The sequence below is a fragment of the Stegodyphus dumicola genome, chromosome 1, assembly GCF_044657685.1.
Source record: "Stegodyphus dumicola isolate Sdum_Otavi_A_Nest chromosome 1, ASM4465768v1".
Taxonomy (NCBI): Eukaryota; Metazoa; Arthropoda; class Arachnida; order Araneae; family Eresidae; genus Stegodyphus; species Stegodyphus dumicola.
The window spans coordinates 163,281,337-163,296,389 of record NC_140768.1 but is presented as its reverse complement, the minus strand read 5'-3'; the positions used below and the strand labels follow the sequence as shown (position 1 = coordinate 163,296,389).

Sequence of the window (15,053 nt, the reverse complement as noted above, 5' to 3'; positions counted from 1 at the left end):
ACTTTGAACGGGTATTTAGATGTAAAACTGCATTGGCTCATGTGGGGCATATTGGAAACGAGAGGGCCGAGTATCTGGCCAAGGAGGCAGCCTTCGATACGTATATCCACCTTTATTGAAATTTCAGGATCTAAACAGATGGCCATCCCACACGTGAAGAAATTTTACATTGGCAAATTTAAAATCCTATGGGAAAATTCACCAAAAAGTAAAGAATACATGAAAATTATCAGAGTTTCTAACAAAATGGCTATTTTTAACAGTATTGATTTAAACGAAAATCCTTACTGGCACGGGAGATTTTCCTATTATTTTAAGAGATTCAACTTACAAAATAATGAACATTGTGCTTTTTGTAATGCCTTTGGAGACGCGAAACATTTTGTGGAGGACTGTCCTATTTTCTCCGATCAGAGGAAGCTTTACAAAATTGATAATGCTATATACTATAATGATAATTTTGATATCAAGGCTTTTATATCTTTTGCGCAAGATGTCCTTAAATTTATTAATGCAAATCGACGTGTAATTGAAATTCTGATCTGATGTTGTCCTTTGTCTTAGTTTTTGTTTGCATGTTCGTGAGTGCTTGTTATATGTTTTTCCCTATTTTTATTTTACATTGAGTATTATTTGTATCTTATTTATATTTGTATTATGAATTATTTATTTTGTATCTGATGTTCTTTTGGGATCACTCTTTTTTTTGACTATGAGGCCACTTCTTGGCCAGGGGATTCTGAGTGTACCCCCAATGTATTACAATGTATTACCCTTTTAAATTACGATTAGTGATTAGGGGATCCAATCGCCAAATTATGGTGGTGAAGAATCATCATCAACCATCTTTTTAGTTCGGGCACCACTACAGAGATGTTAGGTTATTTTGAATGCTTGAGAAGAGAAAAATGAGCAGTGCCCTTGCGGGATTTGAACCGGGACTTTCGAATACACGCCGACCGTGCTAACCGCATGCTGGAAAGAGGGAGAAAATACCTTATCATATAATTGAAAGAATAAATGATCATTCGCGATTTCGGAAGATTTAGGTCATTAGCAGATCTTTCAGATGCGACGTTCGATGTTGATGTGTATGATACATTCCTAAAAAATACTGGTCATTTCTAGAGATGATCCGTATAGACAGATGGTCAACACAAGACTATTCATTGCATTTTAAAGGAAAGAAATTTTAGTACTTCGTGTTCATTACATCTTCTTTTAAAATAAAAATGAAGTATAATGAATTAAAAATTTTCAGGTTTCCTACATAGTCATATTTGCAATTTTTAACCAAAGTGTTCTGTAGTATGATTTAACCCATAAACCGCTGGTGTTGCGTTGACGCAACGGTCAAAATAAATGCGTATATAAATATAACTATCTAAGATATTTTTTACCAGCAAATAATTTTGTGTAGAGAATATTATGAAGATTGTTTCTATAAAAAAATATTTGCCTTCAACAATCATTTTGTTTATAATAATTAATCTCATACTTTAAGCAAAATTTAAGCCAAATTTTCGACCGGGTCTTTTTGCTGAAAATATTTAACGAAAGAATCGCCGTCTTTATGAGTGATCTATTTTTAGTCAAGGTCACCGTTTATCAGAACATTACATCAGTCAGATGTTTATATTTGTGTTGGGAAGGAGCTGAAAACAGGTGTTGCGTTGACGCAACGTCAGCGGGAAACGGGTAGTCAATCTCCATTTTCACTCATTCCTTTCGATGTTCTGGTTCATGTTCTGGTTGTTTAAAAATGCCTAGAAGGAGGTATCTTACATTAGAAAAAGCCCTTCAAAGTTTTTTTGATGAAGAAACAGATGATGATAATGTTAATAATGACCAGAATGAAACTGATATTGTTGTTTTTCCCCAGAAATTGCAGAGGCTAGTGACGAAGAAGAAAGGAATGGCAATGTTTTAAATAATGATAATTATATTTTACCAAATGATACTGCTGGAGAAGTTTAAATTCACGTAAGAAGTAAGTTTCAGCCTTCTAAAAGCAGTTATAGTCATACTAAAATGTTTAAAAAGCAGAAGACTGAAATCTAGAAGTGGATAAAAAAGAAACTGTTAGTTATGTCTCAGGAAGAACATGAAGAAAGAGATAGAAGATAAATTCTAAAAGACAAAACACAAGATAAAACTAGTGCACAGATTTTAGATTTTCTTTTTGGTTTAGAAATTTACTCTCTTTTCGTCGAACAGACAAATATATACGCTCAGAAAAAAAAAAAAAAAAAAAAAAAAAACAGAATTTATTGCATCTAAAGCCTATATGAGAAGATTTATTGGAATATTATTGCTTACAGGATATTATTCTTTACCTGAAGAAAAAAATGTGTTTCTTCTTTTGATAGGGACATTTCTGTTCCTGTTGCACGAGAATTGGTATCACGTTTGCACTACAGGAATACGAAGCAGAATTTATATTTGACAACAGTCAAATTGAGAGTACTGATAAATTATATGAGGTGAGACTGTATCTAAACTTACTAAATATCACCACTTTTTACTATTGGAAATATAAAGTCTCTTTTAGATTTCAGACGCGAGAATGCATTATTCCTTTTGCAAACTTCTATTGAGAGTGTAGAATTAGCTAGAAATAGATCACCAACAGGAATACCTAGTAAATTCAGCATTCAAAAACCATTGCATGGAGATGGTAGACATTTTATCGTAAAGTCATTTGATAACAAAAGACTCTGTTGTAAAGAGTACCGTGGCCAGACTGTTCATTGATGCAAAGTATGTAATGTAGCTTTACATCATGATTGTAATCAAAATTTTCATGCTTGAATCTTTAAAATGAAATATTCTGTATTTGTAAAAGAAATACAATGTATCTTTTAATATTAAATTAATTACAAGTAAAATGATTTGTAGATTTACAAAACGTTATACAGCTAAAAAGTAATCCTGCGCTCCACTCGAAAGAAACATCACACGAGTGCAATCCTACTCACTAAAGATCCGTAGTCTTATTCCGCTGTCGTTGCGCGAACGCAACACTGGCTTTTTTCACAGGTAAGAGCATTTTTTTTTTATTTTCAAAGTAAATTTATGTTATAAATGCTTAATTTAATATTTGTTATTATTTTAATGAGAAAAAAAAAACATTCCTTGTAGTTTTGGCGGTGAATGGGTTAATTAGCTGTTATTGTTATTGTAATCTTCATTCATTAGTGTAATTGCTAAGCATGCAGTTTTTGAAAATGTTTATTCTATTACGATTCATGACAAGACAATTTTAAACTATAAGTTATTTCCCTTTCGTATGTCTGTCAGGCAAAATCCAACGACTCAGTTTTATATTTAATTTTCTCCTGTGTTCTGACAAGAGCAGCTTACTTCATACTGTAATCTCCAATCATACTTCATACTAGTTCTAATCCTGCAGAACCTGTGTGTTGTCATCTGCATTCTAAATTAATTTGTATCAATTTCAACACGATTCTCAGTCAAAAAATACTTACTAGATAAGAATCTAAACAGAGGTCCGTAACTAATGAACGAAATCTTCTGTACTTCGATGTTGATTATTTTATAAATAATCTTTATAATCTTATGCATATTAAGCTTTTAACTGATGTCGGTGAAATTAAGTAATGCGTATGAGAACTCCATTCATAAAATGTGTAAAGTTGTTGTTAATATTTAAAAAGGGTTATTCATTCAGATTTTAAATAAACTTCATTACTCCCTTGTGCGAAGTAACGGAAGAATTGTAATGGCGAAAATGTCGAATACAATTTAACGAGGTTTTTGCCTGTCATTTGTACGTAAGACAGAAAAAAAGGACTCTTTTATCGAAGCGGGTTTAAAAAAAGATTTAAAATGGATTCAGAAGACATTTTTTCGTGACGTCAGAACGTACGTTATAAGGTATTTCTCCCGCCTTCTTAACATGCCTTCGTAGAGTAGTGGTCAGTACGGTCTGCGCGTATTCGAGACGTCCGTGGTTCGAGTCCTGGCGAAAGCGTTGCTCATTTTTCATCTCTCCGTCTAAGAAATAAATAATGTCTTTACACCGGTGCCTGAACTAAGAGGGCGGTGGATGATGATTCTCCACCTCCAGGGTTAGGCGACTGTATCCCTTAATCCACAATCGCCCTTTTAAAGAGGGAGTATATAAGGTATTTCTCCCGCCTTCGTAGTTTAGTGGTCAGCACGCACGGCGCGTATTTGTATTCTCGAACGCCGGAATACACTCGACGCATATTCCATCGTTCGAATCCCGGCGGAGGCTTTGCTCATTTTTCATATCTCGGGCAACGAAATAACCTAATGTCTCTACAACGTGTGTGTGTGCATCTCGCATAACGAGTAGGCTCGGAACGTTGAAATCATTGATCACTGAAAGAATCAAAAACGAGCGGCCTCAGAACGTTAAAATTTTATGTATAGGACTGCTATAGGTTACAGGTTACGGGGATCACGGGCACTGTCCCTTTACCATAGTGGTTAATCGGTTTAGCACCGTACCCACCACAGTCTAGAGCCAAATGATAGGAACTCACGGGCGCCCCGCACCCGGAACCGAAGCCCAACGCCCGGACCACCCAGAGGGCAGTCCAACAGACCAAAAGCGCCCTCCAGACAAAACTCAACCAACCGTCGGGGCATTTATTGAGAAAATTCACAAGCTTGCATGGCCATATAAGGGCTCATAACTGCACAGCAGTAAAACAATTGGTATGACCTGATGACAAAAATAATACAGACACATAAGACAAAATTAACTAATCCAAACATATAAAAGAAATAAAAATTTAAAAGATATAGAAAAACATATTAAGTAATGTTATGTAATTACTTAAACAAAATACCATAATGAAATGCAAAAGATGTACATAAATATTGCAATGTAATATTCAAACATGTCACATTAATAAATGTCCAAGAAGTAAGCAATGCCTACATATGGAGAGAACCGAGAATACTTAAATACATAAAGTAATAAATGGGCAGATATAATTAGCAGATATAATAAATAATATTAAAGTATTTCAAGTGTGACAAATAATTACTGAAAATCTATAATAAATTCAAGAAACTATAAGTTAACATGCAGAATTAAATAATAGAATACATCAATGGATCTATGAATTTACCCGTAAATAAAATATTTAAACATGAAGGATAAAAATTTTAACATGAAGGATAAAAATAGTTAGTACCTTACAGGACAAAATTGCAGATATAAATTATAATTAAGATAAAATTCTAATAAACAGCATGAAAAATTTAAAAGGTACTAATTATATCAACAATGTATTTGTATTCAAGGTATAAAAATTGCTTCCAGAAGAACAAAATATTAAAAAGAACGTTAACTTAGTCATTTACAATGCACGCTGTATACTTAAAGACCAATTACAGTGTTTCAGTATCATATGCATTGTACCTGCGGCCAAAATTCTTCAAACGCAGACATTTTAACGAATACTATAGTATATGATGCAAATACTGACAAAAATTAGGTATATCAATAACAAAACTAATATTTCTAAGTTTAATCAAGTATATAATATACATAAATATACATAAATATCAACATCAGTATTTAATGAATATATAATACTTTACAGTACTTGGAACAAAAATATATATTAAATAATTCAATTGCAATCAGTAAACGTCTTATGAAATATATGAAAACTCAATTAATAGTCCCAGTACTTGTAATAATTCTCATACAAAATATACTGAAAGACTTAAAGATAGACCTAAAGGATAGAACTGCTATAACATGTAGCTGTGAAACTCCCTTTTTGGTTGCAGTCGGCTGCAGGAAACGTCTATAAATAAACATATAACAACCCTGTCTTGCTCGGATCTGTGAGTTCACTTATTGTTATATATTGGTAAATTGGACATTTTGTTCCTTTCAAAAATGATTGAATTACGTTGTTCCTATATTCCGCTTAAGGTTTTTATGCCTTTAGTTAATGTACACGCTAAGGTTACAGAATTTAAGTGCAGATAAGCCTAATGATTTTACCACAGCAGCCGTATTTGTTTACTTTTGCAACTTAGCAGAACAGTGAAGAGTTTCTGCACTTTGTGTGTTACTTTGCCGAATTGGGCCAAACGTAAACTTTCAATTTTGTGCAGCGAAAAATCAGACTTCTGGCCTGCTGGCCGAATTGCTTGTTTTTGCGGGCAAACTCTTAATTTTAATTGTAACATTTTTAATTGTTTTAACTCTATTCGGTGTTTTATATTTTTCAATTTTTAATGAAGGCATTTTGAAGTTTTATGTATTTTTGCCATGTCGCCAAGTGAGAACTGAATTAATTGAATGGGAAATCTATTTGTAATGAAATTCGAGGAAATAAGTTTAAATGAAATGCAGAAAAATTGCGTATAATTTAATATTCCGTACAAGGAGGTCATGTTGTGACAACATCAGAATTTGTTTTCAGAAATGTGCGCTTGAATAAATTAGAAATTTATATTAAAAATGTCATATATATTATTCTATATGAGAAAGCTGCATTAATCTGAAAGAAACGAAAATTGGCAACATAAACTTCTTAAACTAGAAAGGTCAGTGTCAATGATAAACAAAAATTATTCGCCATGCATTTTACTGTTTCTCTTTATCATAATAATAGCCTTTTCTGAAACTTAAAAGCTTCTTAAAAATACTTCAATTTCCAAATCAAAATTTGAAAACTATTTTATTAATTGTGTTATAACTTCGGATATATGTAATACAGCAATTTATCAATTGCGCATGAAGTTGCATTTTGAAGTTAGGGAATTCAATGAATGACGATCCATCATTTAAGCTAATTGACTTCTGATTTAATTTTGCGCTGTCAGTGTATAGAATCCACTAGAATCAGAAATTAACGTTCTTTGTTCTATTATGTTTCTAAGAAATAAAGTTGCATCTTATGTAGCTTATGTATCTCTTATGTTAGAAGTTTTTTTTTTTCTTTTCATCTTACATTACAGGCATTTATTTACATACATTTCTGCTGATTTTATTTAGAATTTAATATTCAGCTATTAGTTTAGAATATCATATACAACTGCATAAGAATGATATTTTACGAGTACTTTATCTCATTCACAAGGTATAATTAACAGTTACATGCGCCATCTAATTTTAAGTATTCGCGCATATCACAGCTATATAGATCTATAGTGGTAGATTTTAAAATTGTATAAGGTATTTCCTTCCTCCTTCCAGCAAGCTTTCGTGGTGTAACCGTTAGCATACTCGGCACGTAATAAAGAGATCCCGGTTCGAGTCCTGGCGAGGATTTTCGATTCCCGGCCCTTTGTCTCTCCTGCTTTAAAAAAAAAAAAAAAAAAAAAAAAAAAAAAAAAAAAAAAAAAACTTATAATTCTACAGTGGCGCCCAAACTGAAAGGAGGTGAATAATGATTCTTCACCACCAGGATTTGACGATTAGGTTCCCTAATCCCCAGGCGTCCATTAAAAGGAAGAATATATAAAATATTTTGTCCCTCCTTTCTGCATGCCTTCGTGGTGTAACGTTTAGCACACTCGGTGCGTATTCGAGAAGTCCAGATTCGAGTCCTGGCATAAGCACTGCCCATATCTCGTACTTTAAAAAATACTAATGATTCTACATTGGTGTCGAAACTAAAAGGTGATGGACAATAATTCGTAACCACCAGGATTTGGCGATTGGCCCCCCTAATCCACAGTCACCCTTTAACAGGGGGTATGTAAGACATCAGAAGAGGCAACGCCCATTTCAACGGAGGAAATCAACTGAAACAGAAAATAACTAACAAGTTGGTCTCATAGTCATAACAGGCCACGCCCGTTTGAACAAAGCAAAATAATTGAAACAGAAAAAAAGATCTGAAAGGTTTCAGATTTTTAATTACGTCCAAAGGGGCGTTTTTTTTATCATTTTGTGTGTTACATTTATTTATTAAATATCACATTCTTCGCACTTAAGCCATAAAATTCAGTTCAACAGCAATATCGCAAAACAGTTTTAAAATGAGCCTATCTTTAGAATTTCCCATACATAGACTCACGCGCTGGAGACAAAATGATTTCCTGTACAATGTTGCCATGGCTCGCCTTGAAATTCTTGAGTTCGTAAATTTTTAACGAATTTTTTATTAACAAAATATGAAATGGATAATAAAACAAATTTCAAATTTGGGCTTCCACATGCCCATATTCGAAGGAGGATGACGTCATTCAAAATTCGATGGCTCTATGTACCGTTGTTTTATCACAATGCGAGAAATATACATACATTTATGCAGATTTTTCATTATTTAATTTCTTTAAATATAATGCAGGACTCTAACATGGTGGCAACAGTTTGAAAAGTGAAGCGGTCATTCAGAGTGATTCAACGCAAAATCGCAAAACGAAAACAATAGTCCTTCAGAGACAAAGCCCCTTTGGAGTAATAACTAACAAATTGGTCTCATAGTCATAACAGGTGACACCCATTTCAACAAAGGAAAACAATTGAAACATCAGAAGAGGTATTTTCTCCCTTTTTCGAGCATTCCTTTGTGGTTTGCACACTCGAGTCCAGGTTCGAGACCTGGCGACGACTTTGCTCATGTTTCCCGTCTCCATCATCAAAATAACCTAATGACTCTTCAACCGTAAACAATTATTTTTAAGTATTTTAATATTTATTATAATTTAATAACAGTTTTTCGGGATATTCACCACTTGGACGAATCCACATTTTTAAGTTCACAGACTAGGCAGGTAGTCTTTCTGTGCAAATGTTTGAGGAAGTGAACACAAAATGTTCACATTCCTGAAACCTAAAATAACCATAGAACACACAGAATTCATACTAGTTGCGAACATGTTTTAATTTGTTTTGACTATATTTTAAATGGAATGTCAGAGCTATTCAATCTCACTTTACCATTTTAAAATCACGGTGTTTCATTTGTGAATGATTTCTTAATTTATTAAATCTTTCTGAAATGTTTAACGTTCCCAGAAAGAATTTTTGGCATTTTCAAAAGTTTTGTCACTTCGGGGAATTATTTCTTGAAAGACTTGGCCGCAAATTATCCATTGAAATAAAAACTTGGCTATGTCTTGAATAATTAAACTCTTTCTGTTGTTGTTGATACTAATCCTCCTGATCTGAACATAATCCACATGAAGTTAATGAATTCGTAATGGTGAGAAGGAAACAGAGAACTTTCGGAAGTAAGCAAAGCCATAAAAAGCATTATATTGTAAGGCTGCCCGTCCACAGCTAAAGATGTCCCATTGCTTTGCTCAGGTTGTTGGTGACAGTACGAGTTTGCCTAATGTTGTAGGAATATTGATAAAGAAACAGGTAGCAAGTTTCCATAACTTTCCTGCTCCTACCATCATCCTCTGCAAAACAACCCTTTGGCTGGGCAGTATTTTAATTTCCATGCTGCAAAGATATTTTTCAAGGTATCACACTGTAATTTAAATTTTTAAACTAACGTTTATATCCAATTTTATTACTTTGGGAGCACATTGTGAAACAATTTCAGGGGAAACGAAAACAGGAGACTAAACGTTTTTAAACACTCTCTTGATCCAATTTGCGGTAATTTGAATATATTATTGTGTTTCTAAGCAACTTACATTTTGAAAGCAGCAAAGTAGAGTTTAATTTCTCATTATCGTAAATTCGTTTTATTGAATGGCCTAGATGGTCTATTAATTTCGTTTTGGCATTTTGTGACGTTTCACTATAAACGGCGCTTCACTTTTCAAATTTTTGCCACCTAATATTAGAGCCCTGCATTACATTTAAAGAAAGTAAATAATGAAAAATCTGCATGAATGTATGTATATTTCTTGCACTGTGGAACTGTTGCACTGTGTGTATATTTCTTGCACTGTACCTAGGAACATTAAATTTTAAATAAAGTAGCTCTCCATTCAGATATGGGCATCTGGACGCACGAATTCGGAATTAGTTTTAATACCTATTAAAGAAATTTTGATTAACAAGCGCAAAGATTTCAAAGTGAGCAATGGCAACACTATACGATTTTTTTTTTAATCTCCAGTGCGCGAGACTGTGTATTGGAAATTCTAAAAGTATGTTCGATTTATAATTATTTTGTGATACTGCTGTTGACTTGAATTTTATGGTTTAAGCGCAAATAACATGATATTGATATTTAATAAATAAAGGTAACACACAAAACGTTAAAAAACGCCCCGCTGGGCGTAATATAAAATCTGAAACCTTGTCTGCACACAGCCTATAGCGCTGGAGATAAAATGTTTTTTTCCGTGCAGTATTGCCATTGCTCGCTTTGAAATCTTTGAGGTTGTTAATGAAAAATTAGTTAAAGTTTTACGAAAGAGGAAATCGATCATAACCAAATTCCAAATATCAAATATGGGCTTCCAGATGCCCATATTCGCAAGAGGAATACTTTATTCAAAATTATATGGCTCCAGGTACCGTTGTTTTTTCATAATGCAAGAAGCATACATACATTCATGCACATTCTGCATTATTTAATTTCTTTAAATATAATGCAGGGCTCTAATAATTAGTGGCAACAATTTAAAGACTGAAACGGTGTTTATTGGGAAACTCCCCAAAATGACACTAACACCTTTGGGCTGATAATAATTATTTTTGAACTCCATTGGAAGTATTAAACACTTATCATGTTCTCACGTTCGATCAGTAGTTTGGCATGCATATTGTTTTTAAGCTTTAAAGTGAACTTACTTAAAGTTAACTTTTAAACAATACGTTGTGTCCAAACTTTTGTCTGCTCTACAGTACAAGGAAAGCATTCAAGGTTGTGAGAAACTTCTAAGATAAAATTATGATAAGAACATTTAAAAATTCTAAAAGTATCTTGAATTCCGATTAGCTCAGCTAATTAAAGCAAGATTGGTGAAAAAAACACGTGTAATATAAAAATAGCCTTATTTACAGTAATAAATAATTCTTGAGAAGTTTTATATAAACTACTTATATACTCTAATATTTTAAGGAGTAATAATAAATTCCACATACTATTCCATTTCTTTTCTGTAAAATCATCTGCTGTGTTATTTCTTTTAAAATTTTCCCCCGGCGTGTAATTATTTTCTCATATAATATGGAAAATATTAAAATTCTCCTCCCTTTTTCCTCCTTCCATTCTCTGCACGCCTTCGTGCTGTGACGGTTAGCGCACTCGACGCGTTATTTCAAGAGGTCAAGGTTCTAGTTCCAGTGCTGCTCATTTTTCAGATTTCCTATTTCAAAAAATTCTAATGATTCTACAGTGGCGCCCGAACTAAAAGGTGGTGGATGATGATTCTTCATAACCAAAATTTGGCGATTGGGTCCTCTAATCACCAGCTAAAAGGGGAAATATATAAGATACCTGAAGTGGGCGCAGCCCCACCCACTTAACGAAACAGGTTGGTTTCATAGTCAAAAGAGGCCACGCCGGAGTATATAAGGTATTTCTATAGAGTATAGATTCGAATTGCGAATTATTTTATTTATTAAGTATTAAGAATTTATAGAGATTCAAATTACAAGAATGTTCCTGAATTCTATTTACCTTCTGTCTCTTGTTTTATTTTCCCTTTATATACGTAGTCTGTTTTACTGCGTTGTACAAGTTCAAATCTTTGAGCATCAGTGCTATTTGAAATGAGCCTAATTCTGTTCCATCCCCCCACCTTCCGAACTTCTTTACATTGAGGTGTAAAGACATTAGGTATTTTGGCAGCAGGCGAAATGAAAAATGAGCAATGCCAAACCCCAATTGCCAAATCCTGGTGGTGAAGAATCACCACTTTTTAGTTCGGGCGTCACTGTAAAGTCATTAGTTCATTTCGAAGCAGGAGAGATGGAAAATGTGAAATACCCTCGTGCGGACTCGAACCACGGACCTCAACGCAAAATGCCAAAACGAAAGTTATATTTCTTTTGGACAAATCGCCTCTTTGGACTAAAAGCTTGCGAATTTGATTTGGAATGAACCTAAATTTCGAAATGTGAAAGGAAGAATCAAATAAGTTTAATAAAAGAAGAGATATTAATAAATATACTATATACCAAATTCAATTAACATGGAGGCGCTAAAATTTTGAGAGCTAATTTTTTAAAAACGACTCGTGCGATTTTTACAAAACTTTGCATTTTGGATAAATTGAATCGTAGAATCGAAATATGGAAAACATTAGCATTTCATTTCAGAAAAAGTCCGATTTTTTATCAAAATATCTATATTAGAACAGTGATTAGTTCCAAACAATATTAGTAACAAAAAGGAAATTAATAGCCGTTTTGGTCAAATTCTAATTTTGGGCTTTGAAAATTCTCACATAAATCGAAGCACTGTTGTGATATGTCCAGCTGCGGTAAGATAGCTTCCCCGCAAAGCGAGTTTAGGGTTGCCAGATTTGCCGCGAAATTGCGCATTTGGCGACAAAACTGGCGATATGCCTTAGAGGGAGCGAGAACATTCTAGAATAAATTCTTACCGGTTTGCCCCAGAATATTCTCGAAGGCAGGTCGAAAGCTATATAAACACTGCATGTAGTGGAGTAGCAGTCAGTATATCGTGGGTGTATCGTGAAGAGTATCTTGAGTCTTCTGTACTTGAGTGTTTTGCCCTGGAGCTGCCTTCACCGTTATAGCCTAATAACCCGAATCCTGTCTTGCTGCTTGTTTCAGCATATTTGTCGTAGTTTTGCGACGATTGTGAAGCGTCTTTGGAGCTGTCCTATGAAATACTGACGAATAAGTTTGTTCTGATTCTTCACCAAGTGTTGTCATCTGTAACTCTATATCCATGAACCCGTAGAACGCAACAGTATGATTTGTCATTCTTCTAATTGCTACAGACGTTAAATTAGTTATTCATTTTTAATTCCTTGTACGACGTAAAGGAAGTATTATAATTGAGAAAAATTCCGGGTACCATATTTCAACGAAAATATCCATTTTAACCGCTATACAATGCAATTTAACGATATTTTGCGTGACATCTGTAGGTAAAGACAGAATAAAGGAACTCCTTTTCCCCAAACGAATTATAAAACTGATTTAAAATGGATTCAGAAGAGATTTTTTCTTTGGCGTCTGTACGTACGTATTTATGTGTGTATCACGCATAAATGAAAAACGAATAGCCTCAGAACGTTGCCCTTTTGTATGTGGGACTGCTATAACATGTAGTTGTGTACCTCCCGCTTTGGTGGCAATAGGTCGCACCAAAAGTAAGTAAATATATGTATACATATACTCAGTCTATTCCTCGGCTCCTGAGCTCAGTTTTTATTCTTATATGTTGGTATATTGCGCATTTTTTTGCTTTAAAAGGATTGAATTATGGTGTACGTATCTTCTGGTTAAAGTTTTTATGCCTTTTATTAACCTGCATGCAATATTTTTAGAATTATCAACAATTTAATAGCTGTTTAAGTGCGGCATAGCCTATTTTTTAAGCATAGCAGCCATATTCGTTAACGTTTCAAACTTAGCAGAATAGTAGATTGGTTACCAATCTAAAGAAAGTAAGCTTCGCAGCAAGAACTATTTCTTTTTTTGTTTTTGTTTTTTGTCGTTGTTTGTTTAATTTCTTTTATACATCTTTTTTATTATAGTATTTGAATAGAACATGTGGCAACGATAAGGTAATCCTGCATATAATATAATTTTTGTGCATTCTGAGTTATAAAAGGAATGAGATGTAATGATGTTAAGTGAACCTAGCGACAGACTGTCTCTACGGTATAGAATTATAGTGAATTTTAAAGAGTGCATTTATTCTGTTGTGGTTTATGCGCTATTGACGAAGCATATTTAATTTAATTGAATAAGTTTACATGAAATGCAGGAAAACATGCGTATAATTTAATATTCCGTGCAAGGAAGTCATGTGGTGTACACATCAGATTTTTAGCTTTATAATCCTTTTGTCTGATTGCAGTATAGTACACCAAGAGTAAGGAATGCTCCTGGTTGAACAAATTAAATTTTACTCTATCGCATACAAGGAAAGAAACTAATGATAATTTATGGATTAAGATTTTCCAGCATAAAATGATAGTGTTTCGAGTGTTAGCTATATTCATACGTGACGACAAACTTTGTAGAAATTATGAAACACTAGACAGGCTAAATGTTTAATTTCCACCAATTGTACAAAGTTATTCTAAATTAAACAAAGAAATAACTTAAAAATAGGTATCCTTTTTCTGAAGTTAATAATTAACCTCACGGGTCCAAAATATACACGTCTTCGGTAAAAATATAAAAAACTGTTTTACTGAAATTTACTTCTAACAAGTGTACATTTTCAGAGAAGGTCAAAATATTCTGGAAGGGTTCTGTGTTCTCTTAGAAAGAGTCCGCCGTATGGATATTTTTTTCAAAATTTCCCGATATTACATTTGCGAGAGACATTTATATATTTGTTTTAAATCGTTCCGGTATTTGATTTTAATATTTAATTAGTGGAAGTACACGATGCCAGTTAAGTTAGATTAAGAGCAGTGTATCTAATAAACAGAGAGAACGATACCGATAACGATGCAGAAAGTACGATTCATAGTCATACATTTTTCAGTCGGATGCGATATGGAACTCGTATAAAAATGTAAGTAGCAAAATAAACTAATTCTCTCGCATTATATCAGCAACAATGGCACGAAGTTTCGAATGATTTTAATCTTTCTAATCAAATAATCATACAAACTCACGTTCCATCCAATATTTCACCTATATTCAGTTTTACTCGATTAAATGTGGCAAACAATTTCTCATAACGGATCAGAACTGAATAACGCGAACAAACACACAAATATACGTTCTTCTTTATATATAAAGAATTTGTAAAGCTTACAAATTTTTGATTAACAAACTTTAGGATTTGAAAGAGAGCAGAAGCAGCGCTTTTCGAAATAAAGCAGATTTCTATTTCCAGCTGCGAGACTGTTGCCACTCGGAAAAAATGTGGGCAAAGTGATCTTCTTTCTGAGGTATTAATGAATATCTGTGATTTTAACTATTTGTGTTTGGAAAACGTGGACGTCGACCTTTTCCA

At 33.5% G+C, this 15,053-nt stretch overlaps 1 protein-coding gene across 1 annotated transcript in view; it reads left to right on the top strand.

Moving 5' to 3' along the window:
- The window catches only part of LOC118185821 (uncharacterized), a 781,755-nt gene that overhangs the window by 20,450 nt on the left and 746,252 nt on the right, over positions 1-15,053 (top strand). The window lies entirely within an intron of this gene.